This window comes from Ursus maritimus, unplaced genomic scaffold (genome assembly GCF_017311325.1).
Source record: "Ursus maritimus isolate PB19 unplaced genomic scaffold, ASM1731132v1 scaffold_1, whole genome shotgun sequence".
Classification (NCBI taxonomy): domain Eukaryota; kingdom Metazoa; phylum Chordata; class Mammalia; order Carnivora; family Ursidae; genus Ursus; species Ursus maritimus.
In genome coordinates, this window is record NW_024423343.1 from 97,160,788 (window position 1) to 97,178,497 (window position 17,710).

The 17,710-nt window shown below is 42.0% G+C and overlaps 1 long non-coding RNA gene across 1 annotated transcript; it reads left to right on the forward strand.

Moving 5' to 3' along the window:
* Position 1: 1 nt before the first annotated feature.
* On the forward strand, positions 2 to 17,458 carry LOC103658599. The gene is made up of 4 exons (XR_567219.2): positions 2 to 112; positions 1,596 to 1,763; positions 16,427 to 16,548; positions 17,185 to 17,458. It is a non-coding gene; the product is annotated as an uncharacterized LOC103658599 (long non-coding RNA).
* The last annotated feature ends 252 nt before the right edge of the window (positions 17,459 to 17,710 follow it).

Below are 17,710 nucleotides of genomic sequence, written 5' to 3' on the forward strand. Positions count from 1 at the left end.
TGAGAGCAGCCCAGGGCCAAGGCCGGACGGCGGGGCAGGCTGCAAGTCCCGCTGAGCTCCCCGGCCGGTGTCCGCGGGAGCCTTGCTCCAGATCTCCGCAGTTTTCTCTGAGGTGCTTTACAAAAGGGGCGATCCCTTCATCTCGGGGAAATTTTGCACTTTGGCTCCCTCTCTGCTTTTCACGGGCATCCGGATGCCTCAAGTGGGGGTGCTGTCCGCTCCTCGAGCCGTGCTTCGGAAGCCCTCCCGCTCTGGTGTTGGAATTCCTCCCGCTCTGGTGTTGGAATTCCAGCTTGAATGCGTTTGGGAATTCCAGACCCCAGCCCGGTTCTAGCTGAATCGGGGTGTCCCCTGCTTTACGCGCACTTGGGCAAACCTCTCGAGGTATATACGGACCAGGGAGTGGAGCTCCCAAGAAAGGTTTTTGCACGCCGGCTACTTCCCCAGTGTTCCAGCCAGTGCACCTCGTTTCCCCGGAAACCTGGTTTGGGATAATATCACCCTACCCCCAACATCCCTAGCGGTGGGTCTTCCTTAGGAAAAGGTCATCTCTGAGAGTGCCACTCTGTTTTGACGTCTTTTAGCTACCACTTCGCTTACATGATGCACCCCTTGTCTGTCCCAGAAGATGGATGGCAGTTATATAAAAGGATTGTCTCCGGGGCCACAAGATCCCCTCAAAACCCGCACTTGCTTCATAGTGGCTTCTCCAGCTTTTTAAAATTTAGTTAGTTTTAAGCGGTGAAGAAAGAGGTGACGTGAAAACTTGCTGTGGAAGAGATCGTTCCCTCTGTGGGGGGAAGGGGGAGGGGGTTGGAGGGAGTGGGGAATGTGAAGCTCTGAGCTCCTTGAGATCAAGAGGTGTGTGTGTGTGTGTGTGTGTGTGTGTGTGTGTGTATTTCCTCTGTACATACCTAGCATCTTAATAAGTAGATACTCAGTAAATGTTTGTCCTTGAAGGAATTCTTTGGGCTTTTGGTACTCTTCCTGGAGTTTGTCCTGACTGAATACCCATGCGGTCCCAAAGGCCCTAAGAATGGCCATTTCCTTCTTAAATGCAGTTAGCAAATACTGCTAACAAAACTGTGCTCCAGGCAGCCCAAATTTGAGAAAATTGAATAAGGAAATTAGGGCGTTGAGATGGGAACTCTCTTAGCAGAGTTATGTGACATCTTGCACTCACCCATTGGGAAACCAATGAATCTCAATTTTTAAGGCACCCATTCTCAACTTCCCAAATATATTTATTTTTGTAATTTTAAAATCGCCCTTCCCTGAGGTGGTATAGGATGAGAGGGAATGGAGGGTAATTTGTGGCTGCTGTTGAATGACTAGAAAATATTGATGCCTAGGGACAGATAGCAAAATCTCACATAGCAGGCAAGCCTAAATAGCTGTATATAAAGTAGTTTAGAGAATAGGGTCTGGAGAATAATAGAACTCAGGTAGGCCACACAAGTTCCCTGTAGGAAATGCCTTGCAGTGTTTAAATAAACACGAGCAGCTAAATTTCCCAGTTTTACTGTCTGTGTAGGGTGACAGCAGCAGAGCTGGGTTGGCAGCATGCCTTTTTTTTTTTTTTTTTTTCTTTAAAGATCTCAGCAAAATGGCCATGGCAGCAGTCAAGAAAGCTTGGGCTTCCTGTGTTTGAGAGAGGAACTTCAGCGCAGCTTTGGAGAAGAACGTGAACAGACAATGTCAGAGAAGGAGATTTGTGAGGACTTTGGAATAAATGCATCTCTGTCCCTCTCCACTGGCTGAAGGTACCCATACACACATTTTGTCACCCTAGTGGGATCTTTGGGGATTAGGGATCATTCTACCTCTCCTCTGCACATTCAGTACAGAGCTGTGTGATGTTTTTCTAAGTGCAAGATTCTCAGGAACCTCACAAGTACTTTCTCTTTTTGGGTAAAAAAAAGGGTGCCAGAGTAAAGAGCTTCCTGTTAGGATTACCTTTATCCTAAGTGATGTTTTCTAGAAAGCCTCCATCATCTTGTTCTCATTTCTCCCAGCCCTTCTAAACTGGCTCTTGCTGTGACCAAGAAGGAGAATCATGAAGTCTTGAAACAGGAAGGGATCTTAAGTTGCCTTTAAGATGTGTGGTTTAGGAAAGTAGAGTGACACAGTTTAGGTCACATAGCATGTTAGTGGCTGTGCTGAGACCAGAGCCCCAAATTTCTGATTCACGATGTCCTTTTATTCATCTATCAAACATTCATTCTTCCAACAAATATTACTTCTATGTCAGTGGCTTTTAGACTTGCTACACATTGGAATCACGTGGGGAGTTTGAAAAGCTACCAAAGTCTGGGTTCTACACCCAGAGATGCTGATTTAATTGGTCTGGGGAGAGACATAAATATGGGAATTTTTTCCCTAGGAATATGTTGTTTTACATGCAGCACAGTAATGAACAGTGACTTAATAATTATTAAGTTTCTTTCTAGATCATGGTGGCACACAGAATTTAAGATCCATAAATAAACTAAGAATCTTTAAGTTAAATGAGTTCTTCCTAAAAATTCTTAATCGTATGCTAATCTGTTCTCAAGCAGTGAAGTTTTACAACACACCATCCTATATTTAGCATATCACATTTCTATAGTAAAAAGTGGAGGCCCGGGTGGTACAAACAAAGCTAAACTTCCTGTGCTTCTGGACACAACCCAGTTTGCGCGCGCGCACACACACACACACACACACACACACACATTCTCTATCTCCAATAGAAAATGAGATCTCACATTTTCTTGGTCAAGTGATTTAATAATTAAAAATTTCTTATTTTGGGGGATAAGATTTTAAAAATCTGAAATGTTTAAAATTTCACAGGTGATTCCAATGAGCAGCCAGTTTGAGACCCATTCTTCTCTGTGCCAAGGAATAATTCTTGGTGCTGGAGATACTGCAGTCAGCAAGCCAGACAAGATATTTGCTGCCAGAAATGGAACATGCCACTTAATACGATAATATTGGATAGATTAGTGCTCTTCAGGAAAAAAACCCCAGGATCATGAATATGATAAGGAGTAGCTAGAGTCCAAGGCTCTTCCAGGTGGAGGGGTCAGGATAGGACTCCCAGGCAGCTTTCGAGGGGAGATCTCAATCTCAAGAAAGCACCATGAAAAGAGCTCAGAGAAAAGCTTTCCAAGCAGAAGGCACATCTGGGGTGTTCTGGACAACCTCCCTTTGCTCCCCCCCCCCCCCCCCCCCCCGACCCACTGTTTCCCCTCTCATCTTGCTTGCCGCCAGACAAGGCTGGCTGGTAAAGCCTTCATCAGCAGGGCCTGGCACGTAGGCACCTATAGTGTGAGGAGCTGGGGTGTGGGTCCTGGAGGGTAGAGTCTCGGGAGTCATTTGGCAAAATGTATCAAGAATTTAAAAAATATCCTTGGATATGATACTGCCACTTTTAGGGCTTACGTACAAAGATCTTCATCACAGTGTTATTTATGAGAGAAAAATCTGGAAACTATGTCACTAGCCCATGAAAGTGAGTGGTTAAATACATTTTAATGTGTCCATTTTGTGTAACATGATGTTGTCAGTGAAAATGTTCACTGCTAGAGGCCATGCAAGAAAAGGGCGAGAGATAAAGCTAGGTAAATACGAACAATGTCTGCCTGTCCTGTCAGAAAATCAGTAAAACATTTAAAAGGCAAACTGGAAAAATATTCATTACCTGTGACAAGTGTTCTTAACAAATGAGGAAGAAAAATTTAATACGGAAGTGAGCAAAAGAAAAAAAATTGAACAAAAGACTTGAAGAGAGAATTTCTAAAAGAAATTGTCACTAAACATGAAAAAAATTCTCGGCCTCACATTAAAAAATTAAAATGAGGTACCTTTGCGTGAAGGTAATAATTACTGTTTAAAGGACATTAAACTGCCATTGTACTCCCCAGTCAATAAGTATGTTTTTATGGAGGTTCTAGAGCGTGATTTGGCAAAGTTCATTTTTCACCAAATATGATTGAGTGCCTGCTGTGTGCCAGGCACTGAGAAGTCATCTCAATGGGGGTGGCAGGAGTGAGTCAGCACCCAGGGGACATTTGGAGTTTTCACAGTGACTGGGAAGTATTACCAACATTTAGCACCCAGCGTTATGGATGTCAAGGGTCCTGCATTGACTTTGGGTCAAAAGAATTGCTTTGGCCAGAGGAATGTGGGGAGCTATGGGATTGTCTCAGTTTGGGCTGTGGTGCTAAGAACCGTTCTGTGTCTCCATCACTCTCTTATGCTCATTCCATCCATCATGAGCACCTACCCAGGCAGTGGCTGCTCCCCTCTGCCTGGGCCTCTGACTGAGAAACAGACATGAGAGAAGGGAGGGGATCTGAAATCCCAGCCCAGCTCAATCCAGCCACCCTGTGAGCAGGATATCAACGTTTGTTCCGAACACTGAGATTTGGAGTTGTTTCCTAAGTGTGGTTATCATGGCAAAACTAACTAATACACCGTACAAGAAAGAATTGTCCCTCTAAATGCCATATCCCCCCCGCCCCCCCGGCAAACACTGGATCAGAAGATGAACAGAGTGGAGTTGTGGGATGAATGTGTACAGTCAACAAATCATCACATCAACAATTATATATTTGCATGTTGAAGTCAGTGCTCTTAATGGCAAGTTGAAAGGTGGGATGAGAAAGAGGAACAGGAGGTACAATTTTGAGTGAGAAGTCAGTGAAAGTTTCTCCAAGGGCATGATGTTGGAGATCTGGAGTTGAGCAAGAGTTGAGCAAGAGTTGGATACAGAGTAGGGAAATGCATTTCAGACTGAGACCTGCATGGCCAAGCAGAGGAGCTCTGCATGCCTGAGGGGCTGGAGCACAGAGAGCTCAAGGTGGTTGATGGGTCTGTGGGGCCCAGACCAGGCAGTACTTGTTGGACTATCAGAAGGGATTTGGATAGGGGCGCCTGGGTGGCTCAGTTAGTTAAGCCTCTGCCTTCGGCTTAGGTCATGATACCAGCGTCCTGGGATTGAGTCCCACGTGGGCTCCCTGCTCGGCAGGGAGTCTGCTTCTCCCTTTCCCTCTGCCCTTCCCTCTGGCTTGTGCTCATTCTCTCTCTCTCTCTCTTAAATAAATAAATTAATAAAATAAAATAAAATAAAATAAAATAAAATAAAATAGAAGGGGTTTGGATCTCACTGAAGCACCATGAGAGCAATTAGATGGCTTAAGAAAATTTGTTTGGTGAACATTTAGTCCTATCACTGGAATCAATTCAGCCCGTGGTCTACGGAAATGGGCTTTAAATTTCAAGCGTCCCCAGTGGCAAGACTGCACATGTAAAACTCCTACTACTCTTCATGTCACAGGAATTTGGTAAATAGCCACAGCCAAAAATCCAACCCTAACACTGTCTGGAAATGGAAAAAAAGGGAACAATTCACTCAGGAAATTAACTGCTAAATAAAGTGCACTTACATAGCATTGTCCTAGGAATTTTAGTTCTATCAAGTTTCCATGGGAAACTAAATGAGAGAAAATCCAAATTACTTTAGAAGAGAGGACAAAGAATACTGTTTTTCTGGATCAATGGGCTTCTTAACTAGCAATAAAGATATGTTATGCTTTCATTATCTTGAAGTCAAATAAGATGGAAATAATATACTCTTAAGACTCACACATATATTGTAGATTTCTAAAATGTTATCCTAAGACCCTTCATGTGTCTCACTAAAGACAAAAACTGCTGCCGTGTTTCTGGATTATTTTGTTGGACTTCTTAACAACAACAAATATACTCTAAGTACTCTACCCACAAACAAAATAACACAGAAATCATAAGATTGCATCTAAGTCTTCTAAAATTGTAAAACATCACCCTAAAAATCATAATCCTAACAAGCATTTATTTGAACCATTATTTCATCCCTTAATAGCAATAAAAGTAACAAGAAAAATCTGAATTACATTAATATAGAAAAATATCTGTTGCTGGTCTTGATCTTCAGAAGTGGACTCATTACAAGTGGGATCAACTTGGAAGGTGACTTGCTTCTGTTTTCAGGTTGTGTGGACAGAGGACTGAGTCCAGTGCTTGGCATAGCAACATTTCTTGTTGTGATGTGATGGGCCAGTGAAGACCCTCAGTGAGAGAATTCCTAGGGAGATTCTTCCTCACTTTTTAGAATGGGGGGAAGGATAGAGGGTATTCTTCTCAAGAACTGCACACGCAGATAAAGAGATGTGCATGACACTGTCCATGGCAAGCATGGTTTGAGATAGAAAAGAACTTCACATGACCCAATGTTCATCAAAAGAATATATGTGTGATTTGTGATGTCTCCGTGGATTAATATACAGTAGTGAAAATGATCTAGAGTTATATGTTTGAACATAACATGATAACTATGAAAAATATAGAGGTGAATTTTTGAGAAAACAACATACATAATGATTGGCTAAGTTTACAAACACTCGGAATTTTATTCAATGCTTATATATACAGGAACGTGTGGTAAAGCTGTGAAAACGTGCATGATTGTGGTTTTCTCTGGAGAGAATGGAGGAGGAGCAGAAAGAGAAAGGAGGGCATCAACTCCATAATGTTTTATTTCTTAGGGGAAAGAAGATCTGAGGCAAATGCAGTATAATGTCAATATTGGATAGAGCATATGATAAATAGATGGGTAATTGTTACATTATTCTTACCTTCTGCATATATATATTATTTTATAATCAAAATATACTAAAAATGAAATAAAGAGAAACAAACACTAAAGTGCATTAGAGGCAAGAAAGGGGATAGAGGGTGTTGACTCCTCTTTGCAAAAGCTTGACTATGATAAGAAGATGGTTAAGGGTAGCATGATTGATGGAGGGTTTGTTTCTTTGGCCTTCTTTTAAGATGGCAAAGACTTAAGTATGTTTTATTAAATCACAAGGAAGAATCCAGTCCAAAAAAAAAAAAAAAGAGGTTGAAAACATAGACTTGAGCCTTAGAGCCTGAGCTCTTACAAATCTCTGTCAAAAAAAATTTTTTTTCCCCATAGATTGTCAGCTCCTCAAAGGACAAGGACTGTGAGTGTTCTACTTATCTGCATGCCTGGAGCCTGCTTCGAACAAGTGCACCATGAGTGGATGGATGGTTGGTTGGATGGATGGATAATGGACAGATGAATGGATGGGTGCGTGGATGATGATGGTCTGATGCGTGAATGGATGAAAAGGTGTAATGTGGGTATATTAGCATAATGTGTTTATCCGAGTGGCCACCAGATGGCAGATGTGACAGGAAATGATTATCCTTTCAGAGAAAGGCATTCAAATGGTAGCTACCAGTTATAATTCTTATCTTGTGTAAGCTTATGTAAGTGGAATATGCTCAACATTTAAGTGGAAATTTGGGATTATCCTGCTATCTGTTGACCTTTCATTTTGAATATCAGTAGGTCAACTTAGTTTTTTCTGGTAAAGAAGCTGTTGGTGAAAAAAAAAAAAAAGGAAAGCTGTGTTTGTCTTCTCTTTCTTTTGAAATCCAAATAAAAGGATGGTAAAAGTATGATTCTACAAAGGCTAAGAGAATGGAAAGGGAAATGAAAATGCTATTATAACCAGTTGATTTAAATGGAGATATACTTAATAAGGTGCAATCAGGAAACAACTGGGTTTTCTTCCCATCTATCTTCTTTAAAGTTGTTCTGTTAGGTGTCCTTTCCCCCACACCTGAATGATATCTTGCACAGATCCTAAGGCTTTTCTGGGTACTTTTGCAGGTGAAAATAGTCTCCTTTTCAGATATTAAAGAGTCCTGTCAAATCTAATCTTCAATCTTTCATCCAACTTGTACCTTCTCCCCTTTCCTAGCTTGGATCCAACCTTGAATTCTGCAAAATGGAAGTAGGGGTTCATGGTCTATGCTTTTATCTCTCTCTCACCACTGTTCTTGCCCCATTTACTAACTTATGCCTCTGCCCCTCCCATTAGGAGAGAAAAGGGAATTTGTATTCGATTGGGTTGTTGTACTTGGCATTGATGACTCTGTGTGGCAGGTGCCCCCAAAGCTGACCCTTTTCCTGGGGATGCTTTTGCAGATTTTTTGCCTACTGCCTTGTGAATCTTTTGAGCTTGCCCTTTTCTCCTCCCACTTCACTAGGTGAAGCACCATGCACCTGACATCTCATGATGTTCCCTTAATTCTCCTTCCACATACTCCTGGTGCAAGCTCACTGTGTCGGTGCAGAACTCTTGGGTGGGGTCCTTTCAAGCTCATTCTCCCTTTGCTGGTTCCTACTTAGTTCTGGGGGAAAACTTATGAATCTCTGTCTAATGTAACTATGGAAGTTTAGGCCATTCCACTCTGGTCCCTTCTTTCATCTATACAGACATCTCCAGGCAGTCTCAGGTGAGTAGAAGACACTAATCTTCCTGTCCCTACCCACCTGACCCCTCTAAATCTGGAGAACATGGGTCTAGTTCTCCCAAGGACACTGTTTCCCCCACTCTTTGCCCTGGCTGCAACATAGAGCAGGCCCACAGCCTTCTGCAGCTCAGCGGAAGCTGGCTGGTGGCTGAGACACTGGTCTCCATCCATGACAGGTCATCCCAGGGTTTTGAGTATGTTCATGACCCTTACTTGGCCAAAGAGATGAAAAGAAACACCTATTTAAATGCTCACTCCCCCACATGTAACTTCAAAAAAAATTTTTTTTCACTCTGAAGAGTCTCTAGCCTTATTTGTTTGTTTGCTTATGTATGTATGTATATATGTATTATTTTCATATATGGGGTAGGGATAGGAGGTGGGCTAAAGTCAGAGGAACAGGATTGGTTTTATTGTCTCATATTAAATCCTATATGAATGATCTGGCATCTTCCTTTGGAATTTGGGGGTGCATTACATTCTGGGCTTTGAGCCTTTGCCAAAACTACAAATTTATTTTTTAAAATCTCATTTAACAGCCTGGCATACCTTAATTACATAATTATAGACAATTACCAATTATAATTAGTAATCATTAGAATATTTTAAAAGAGCTCTTGGAAATTTGAGAAAAATGATAGCTGAAATTAAAAATCCGATAGAAGACCTGGAAGACAAAGCCATGGAAATATCCAGGAAGTCAGACATCGTCACAGAGGACAACAGGAGAGGAAATTTCCAAAGCAATAATAAAGGAGTGTCGAGATTGAAAAGGCTCTCCAAGTGCCACATCTAATGAGTGGGAAAATGATCCATACCCACACACATTAGAGCGACACTTCAGAACACTAGAAATAAGGAGAAGGCGCTGAGAACTTACAGAAAGACCAGGTCACACAACAAAGAAATGAGGATCAGAATGGCATAATTTCTCGAGTAGCACAGGGAGCCAGAACACAATAGAGCAATGCATTCAAAATTCTAAAGAAAAGTTACTGTTAACCTGGAATTCTATACTCTGGTAAGATTTAATCAACCAGGATGATAGAATAAAGATATATTTAAACATAAAATGGACTTGATAGTTGTCTACGCAATGTTCATTCTCCCTTGCACCCTTTCTACAATCTATTGGGTGTAAAAATGTGCTCAGTTAATATCTAAGTTCTCAGCTTTTCATGCAGATTAGTAGACATGTTGACCTACTTCTGAGAAATAAAATGTAAATAGATATATCCTAGGAAGAGTTCTTCAGAGGGGTTAAGACAGAGCATACATATTGTTTACTCTTTTCCAGTCTTGTCTTCTGCTTGGAAAAGTGACACAAAGCTGGAGTTGGAGCAGCATTCCCCCGCTTTTCCATACACGGTCTTGTTGACCTACACACACACATGGTTCTGAATCCTATGGCTTTCTACTTTATGGAAAACTAGCCTTGAATTCTTCTCCTGCCCAAAAATGCTAAGACCCCTTTTGATCAAAGTTGGCGACTTAATGTGTCTTATTGGTGTCTGTACTCCCAGTGCCCAGCAGAGTAGGTTTTCAAAGACTGTTTTTTGAATGAATAAATGAACCAAAGAGAGAAGAAACATCCTCCTCCTCCATCACTTTGTAAGACACTCTCATCCTCCTTGAGACTTTAACACTAAATTCATAATTTATTTTCCTCACCATCTCTTGCTCACAACCTCCATGACCACCACACCTATGAGATCCTTCCAACCCCTGATCTTAATGTGCCTTGACTTCTACGGGGATAAGTGAATGATTCCCAACTTCCTTCTTGCATCCTTATTTTCCTCTCCCACAGTGCTTTATGGGCTCTCATCAGAACAATTAGTGTACCTTCCAGCACTCCTTCATCTCACGACACTGCCGCCAGATGTATCATTTGACCAGCACAGCCCCCGATTTAAAAACCAACTTAGTACAAATAGTATGTGCACGTGGTTTCCCTTTCACAATCTGATCTCAACATGTCTTCCTCTCCTAACTTCTCAGAGCCACCGTAGATTTCTTCCCTCTTCTGAAACCCACCTGGAACCCTCCTAGTGCTTTGCAATTGTTCATACTCTTCTCTCTGCCTGGTATCACTCTTGCATTCCCTCCAGCCCATAGCCCCTCATCTCACCCAATCGAAAGTGTACCCATTGTCCTAGGACCAGTTCCAATGCCACTTCCTCCCATGAAGCATTCCCCAGTGATTCAGGCAGAATTAATCCTTGGAGTCTCTATGGCTGCAAAAGCCCTTTGCTATTATGTCTATTATAAGCATTTATTAGGACCGTTAATACCGTACATGGTTACCTGCCCATGTGCACTCATTGAGGAGGCTCATTTTTGTAATACTCACAAACTTAGCATACAGTGCCTGGCATGTAGCACACACTAAAAAATTGTTAGATGAACCGAATTGAGATTCAAGGAGCTTATCCCCGACAGTGATTTAAGTCTAGTGACTTGTGGAAATAGGCAAGGGCAAAGCGTATCTACTCCCTTAGGGACACTGCCTCATAATTATTTTAAAAGTTTTCTATTTTATCAAAGAGCCTTAGAAACTGCTCCTTTTCAAAGCTCCACCAAACTATTATTTTCCTAATTAATTATTGCAGCGGGATAACTATTGCATAAATCAATCCTCAACTTAGTTTGATCGTGATCACTAATGAAATAGATTGGAGATCTGGAGCCCCAAAGAGAATGTTTTCAGATGAATAATATATTTTATTTGTCAGCAGTCCTCAGGCTCAATTTACGGCAAAATTAACTGAAAGTGGATTGCAAATAATTGTCAGCTCGTTGTCAGTCTGCATTTCCAAGGCCCTGAATAGATAGAATGACGAAAGGTAATTTCGTTTTTCTTCGTAATTGCTTCTGGATAATACCAGAGCCTTTGAAAGAGAGTGTGAGGCTGTGCATTTTGAAAATTGCAAAGAAAATGCAAAGCCTGGGTTGAATACCAAAAATTCTCAATATGTCAGATGCAGCAGAATTAACATTTCTAGGGTTCTTGCGGTCTGTTCCGCTGAAATTGTCTACAACAGATAACATGATTTTGGACTTGAGATATGAAAAGTGTTATTTCATGTGTCAATAGTGATTGTTAGGATGGGGATCTAAGCCTGGGTCACCTAATAATTTCTGAAAGGGGTTGAAAAGCAGTAAGGCTTCTTGCAAATGATATAAGGAGTTAGGGAAGACTTTTAGATTCTTAAGATTACCAGAGAAGAGAATAAGCTACAGCCAATGGAGATGAATGAGCTTCCCAAGAACAAATACAGAAGATGAGCAGATAACGGTGAAGGAAGCAATAAAACTTGGTGAAAGGCCAGAATAAAACAACAACCTCAGCTTTCCGTCATTTATTCTAAAAATTAAGATGAAAGAGATTGTTGCTTGTCATCATGCCGGAGATCCCTAACTAATAAAAAGTACCTGGCCACCATGCTGTCAGACTTCAGATCACCACTTTCCACAGTGTGTTGCACTGAATAATACCTCAAATTGTTTATATAGTTCACCCCATGGAAGGGCTCCATGGCTCAAACTAGTTTGGAAATGTTGCACATTGTTTTCTCCTGTTGGAGGATCATAACATTAACATAAGAAACCTCTTAAGAAGTCCTGCCATAGAAAAACTGTGTATTTCACAAGCATTTTAAAAAATGTAACCGTTTGAATGTCTTTATTTTTTTCATATGTACAAACGAGCGTCTTTATTACATTGCTCAATTTTTAAAATTCTGATATAGTTAACATACAGTGTTATATTAGTTTCAGGGGTACAACATAGTGATTCAACACTTCCATACCCTCTTGATCCATCCATGTTGTTGCAAATGGCAAGATTTCATTCTTTTTCTATGGCTGAGGATTATTGCATCGTGTGTGTGTGTGTGTGTGTGTGTGTGTGTGTGTGTGTGTATACCAACTCTTCTGTATCCATTTGTCTATTGATAGGCACTTCGGCTGCTTCTATAATTGGCTATTGTAAATAATGCTGCAATAAACAGAGGGGTGCATATATCTTTTCCAATTAGTGTTTTTGTTTTCTCTGGGTAGATACCCGGTAGCAGAAATACTGGCTCATGTGGTAATTCTATTTTTAATTTTTTGATGACCGCCATACTGTTTTCCACAGTGGCTGCACCAGTTTGCATTCCCGCCAATAGTGCATGAAGATTCCTTTTCCTCCACACCAACCTTTCTTGTTTCTTAATCATGTTTAACTATCGGTACAATTTGGTGCTCCGTGGAGCACTGGCATTCCCATGAAAGCCTGTTTGAGCAATGGCTCACTAGCTGATGGTGCTGGCTGGTTATGCAAAAAGGTCTTGATCTGTATATATCTGTATATTTAGATGTAGTCCATCCCCAGAGGTTGTATCTGGGAGAGCAGCGTCCATGCTTGATTCTGTGTGTGTGTGTGTCAGAGACTGACTTAGTTGGCACTGCTGTCTTGTGCAGGATGGGCAGAAAAAGTAAGGAGGCGAGTTATGGTTCCTATTAAATAAGTGGTCCCCCTAAATGCAAATTGGAAAGTTAAGTATTGCTACAGAGAGACCCTCAGTTGTCAACCCAACCAGTAGGTAAAGGACCTGAATGGAGGAACCATTCTAAGTAATCTGTGGTATGTTTCCTCCTTGAAAACCTCTCCAAGGGTCTCAGTGCCATGACCTTAACATAGGCTCTAAGTGACTGCCAGCTCAGACCCAAGCCCATCTCCGCATGCTGGCCTCACACCACTCCCTCTTCTTGCTCCCTGTGCCCCAGGCCTTCTGGCCTCTGATCCCCCAGAGGTCTAACTCTTCTCAGCACCTACTGCAGGCTCATCTCTGTGCACCTGTCTTTGAAGCTTCTTCTGACTTCCCTGCAGAAGCCATCCTGTACTCCCCAGATCAGATCAGGTCCTCTGTGGAACACTAGTCTTTCTTGCTAGCATTTTTAGCAAAGATTAATTCTATGTGGGGATATTTGTTAACATGGTACTGGGGTATGACATACACCCAGCGAAGTGCCGAATCTTGAAGAATGTTTTCAGGTGTATAAATCCAAGGAACCGCCATACAGGTCGAGCTATAAAACACTGCCAACATCCCAGAAGGCCGTGCCTTCCCTCCCTCCCCACAGATGATTCTCTTTTCTAACCTTTATCACTATAGGCTAGTTTTTCTCGTCTTGAACTTCCTACGGATGCTCACCATTGTGGCTGTGAGGTGGACACAGCTTATCGTGTTTAGCGGCATTTTACTTTTACCGCTAGATTATTCCATTGTATGAGCGTACCACAACTTCTTTATCCCAATATGTGTAACTCTCATCTTCTCTGTGAACTTCTTGAAACTGCAGAGGATATGCCTGTTTTGTTGACTAGAGTGTCCTCGGGCCTTACACAATGCCTGGTGCCTGGCAATGAGAAGAAACCCAGAATTCTGTGGAAAAAAATGGACTTAAAAAAAATGTTACTGGCATTGGTGTTCACCCTTTTTATAAGCTAACACAATGGCTTTCATCTTATGGGTAACGAATCAGGACCTGAAACATAAAGAAGTGAAGCTAAGGTCAGAGCAAATCCACAAGTCCGGCCATCTACAATTACGCAGGTTACATGTCAGGAAATGCCACGGACCACCAGCAAACCGGAAGGCAAGGAAGGATTCCCCTGTACGTTTCAAAGGGAACATGTCCTTTTTGACCCCTTGATCTTGGACTTCAGCTTCTAGGACTGTGAGCCAATGAATTTCTGTTGTTTTAAGCCACCTAGCTTGTTGTACTTCTTTATGGCAGCCCCAGAAAACTAATACAGGAAGTAGGAAGAAGGAAAAACACAAGCCGCCCTATTGCCTTATTGGCTGATGACGGCTTTGTGGCACCCATGCAATGTGCCACTCAGATTTCCTACTACAATGAGCGCAATTGACCAGTGACTCCAGATGCTGTGCTCTGATCCATTGTTGCATTTGTATCAGCCACGCTGCCCACTTTCCAATGACTGAGTACAGGAGGGATACTTTGGACTCTTCTGGGCAACACGTCTTCTTTATCTCCCTAATTTCCTTTGTGAACTGGGAAAGTGGGTTGGAGTGGGGCTGCAGTGGGAGCTCTCACCACCTCAACCTCAATGATTCAGATGACCTACCAAAGAAACCGGAGCAGGGTGGGCCAGTGGATCAGTGACAACGTGTCGGGACTGCAGTGGCACCTAGCGCCCTACGCTGACGTTCAGAATATAATGGAGACTGCTTCCCTCCTTCCTCTTTCCAAACTTCACAGAGATTTCTCTTGTCACCCTAACCCAGAACCACATAGGAAAGGGGATTCTGCTAAATGTATCTCCCTCTTAGCTAAAGTGCCACAATATAAACCACCATTGTTTGTACTCTGTGTTGTTTCTGCAGGGAAGCTAGTTCAATGTCTTTCTTGGGTGTGTACACCTGACTACTGGTGTTCTGATAAAAGGCAGGAGACAGGAAGGGCTGTAGCCCATAGCCATGATCCGTGTGCCATTCCCTAATCTCTCAGCTTGGGGCACAGAGCCTCATCCATGACCCCACGTGCTAAGGGTTCCAGAGTCAAGATTCTGGTCCTTTCAGTGTTTCCAGAGAATAATTCTCTGTTTTCTTGTGGGAATCAGAGTGTTAGTGACCCAACTGTAACAGATGGGGGGTGGGAGATTAGGGATGTGTCCAATTGCTCTAACAGAGGCTCCAGACAGTTTTCCTGCTGTCCCTCCTCCTGTTCTCCCAGCTACCTGGCCCCTCAGCCCTGGGGTTTTTGGGGTTCTCAGTGGCAAACCACTCCCACCGTTACCCCAAGAGGGCTCTGAGGTGTCTTTCTCCCTCCCTTTTGTAAAACCAGATACTAGTCTGTCATTTGTATTCCCACTTCCAAAATTTTGTAGGCCTTTTTTGTTTGCAGGTGCCAATTTTCATGCGCTGTGGTCTCTCTTGTTCTCATTGTCCTTGTCGATTAAACTTTATTATTTTCTTATCATTTCAGTTGTGTCTGGGGAAGAAGTAGTGATCAATATGGGTACTTAACCTACCATTTTAAACACAAGATTTTCCCATTTACTCTTCATACCCAGGCCCCAGCCTTGTTTCCTACCACGCAGGGAACTCTTGGCACGAGTCTCCACTGACCTCCTAATTGCCAGGTCAGGAGACTCTTTTCAGTCCTCATCTTGCTTAAATATCCTGTAGTACCCAGCGCTACCCATAGCCATCGCCTACTGCTGCCTGGTGGACATTCTGTTCTGTTCTGGGCCTCCTGAAAACTCCCCAGGTGCTCCCTCAGTCTTCTTTCCTGCCTTCTCTTTCTTTTCTCTCTCTTTCCTTGAGACTCCTTAGAGCTTTATCTTTGCTCCTCTTTTCAATACACCCTCATCAGGGTTTCAATGACCATGTTTACACGGGCGATTCTCAAGTCTCTATCTTCATTTGTGTTAGGGCAAGACTCCTTGTTGCAGGAAATAGAAACCTGATTCAAATTGCTTAGGGCTGAAAGGGGACTCTATTAGCTCATTTATGTAATTGAGGGCTCAGCCAAGACACTCCAAAGCCATGCTTGCCCAGGCACTCTCCGCTCTGCTTTCTTCCACATTGTCCTTGTTTTCACACAGTCGCTCTCCACGTGGTGACAAGTTGGCGACTGGATGTTCCAGGATCCCATGGTCTGCCTGTCTCGAGATCCCAGAGGAGGAAAGAGGGTATCTCTTGTCCCCACAACCGTAGCGAGGTTCTTGAGGGAGTGTGTGGCTTTGCCAGGTGTGCCTGTGAGCTCTTCTCTGGGCCCATTCTTTGCTTAGAATGACATAAAATAGCAAATAAGAAATTACAGCAAGTTTGGGAAAGATCAGGGAAGAGAGGCAAAAGCTTTGTATTTCAGTATTGTTGATGGCATTTTTCTCTTGCTATTGAAATGAGAGATCCCACATTTTCATTTTGCAAATTATGCAGCGGACCCTGCATCAGCAAATTATTTTACTCTCAGTGCCTCTGTTTCCTTATTTGTAAACAGGTCACAATAACAATGTTTCTTTATTTGTAAACAGGTCACAATAACAATGTCTCCATACCTGGACTGTTGCAGGACGAACAGGGTTTGGCATTCAGCAACACCTCAACACTTGCGAACTTCATTATACAGATGAGTTAGTGGAGAGCGAATCTACATGTAGGTTGTTTGGTGATCAATTTTAAATTCCCCCCTCTTTTGACTTTATGTAAACCACGTCAGTTAGCTGATTTCCTCTCTCTCTTTCCTGATGTTGGTGTAGTTTGAATATTTCACCACAATTTGTAATGGGGCTCATTTCATTTACCACTTAGATGATGCTATTGAAATTAGTCAGCAGAATACCTTAAAGTCAAGGGAAACATTTCAGGAGAGAACAGTGTGCACCAGACTTTTTCGATTCCAAATAAAAGCTGAGGTGAGAATTAAGCTATTGTTTATGTGAAAGAACCCAGAGAGAATGTTTTCCACTTCCCGACAACAGATGGCGATGTCGCTAAGCAGATGGAGGACATTGTTCCTTGTTAGATAAATTCTGTGCTCAAATGTGAGGAAGCAAAGCTATAAACAACATATGGAAAACAATGAATATTTTAATTAGGTGTTAATAACTGAATATTGAATCCTTGTTTTCCACCTAACTCACAACAGTGTTATGACAGCTAATTAATAAGTGATTGTAAAGGAAATGATTAATTATTTACAGTAATAATTAGAATAGCTTACATGCTTGTAATCATAAAATGGTTTTCAAAACTAGATGGATGCAAAGCAAGGATTGTTCTCTTGTTGCAGGAAAATCGTGGCGCCTCTTTTGGGATGATTTCTATTATCATTCCACGCTGTCTGGATGTACTAAACAGGTACCATTATGCGTTTGTTTCATCAAGTTCCATTCCAGCCATGGAATATAAAATCATGTATTTGTATTTTTTTTTAAAGGATCCCTGTCATACTTATTTAAAATTATGTACATGAGGGGAAATGTGAAAGCTTCCTCATGGGGGGGAACTCTTTGGAAAGATATCAACCATAGACGAAACTAAAACAAAATCCTGGACCAGAAGAATAAAGCCTCCCTCTAGAGTCTCTATTTCTAGTGTCTGATTCTCATATATAAAAACAAAACTAAAAAGCAAGTGTATAAGCTCAAACTTCTCCTCCTCCTCCTTCTCATTCCATATTTCAGATCTCTTTGAACTGCCTCACGTCTTCAGGATATAATGAAATCCCTTGCTCTGGAAGGAAGCCACGAAAGATAGATTTCAAGACCTTTTCCTTTCCTCTCTGCTAGTAGCAGAGCTAATGCAGTTTACTTATT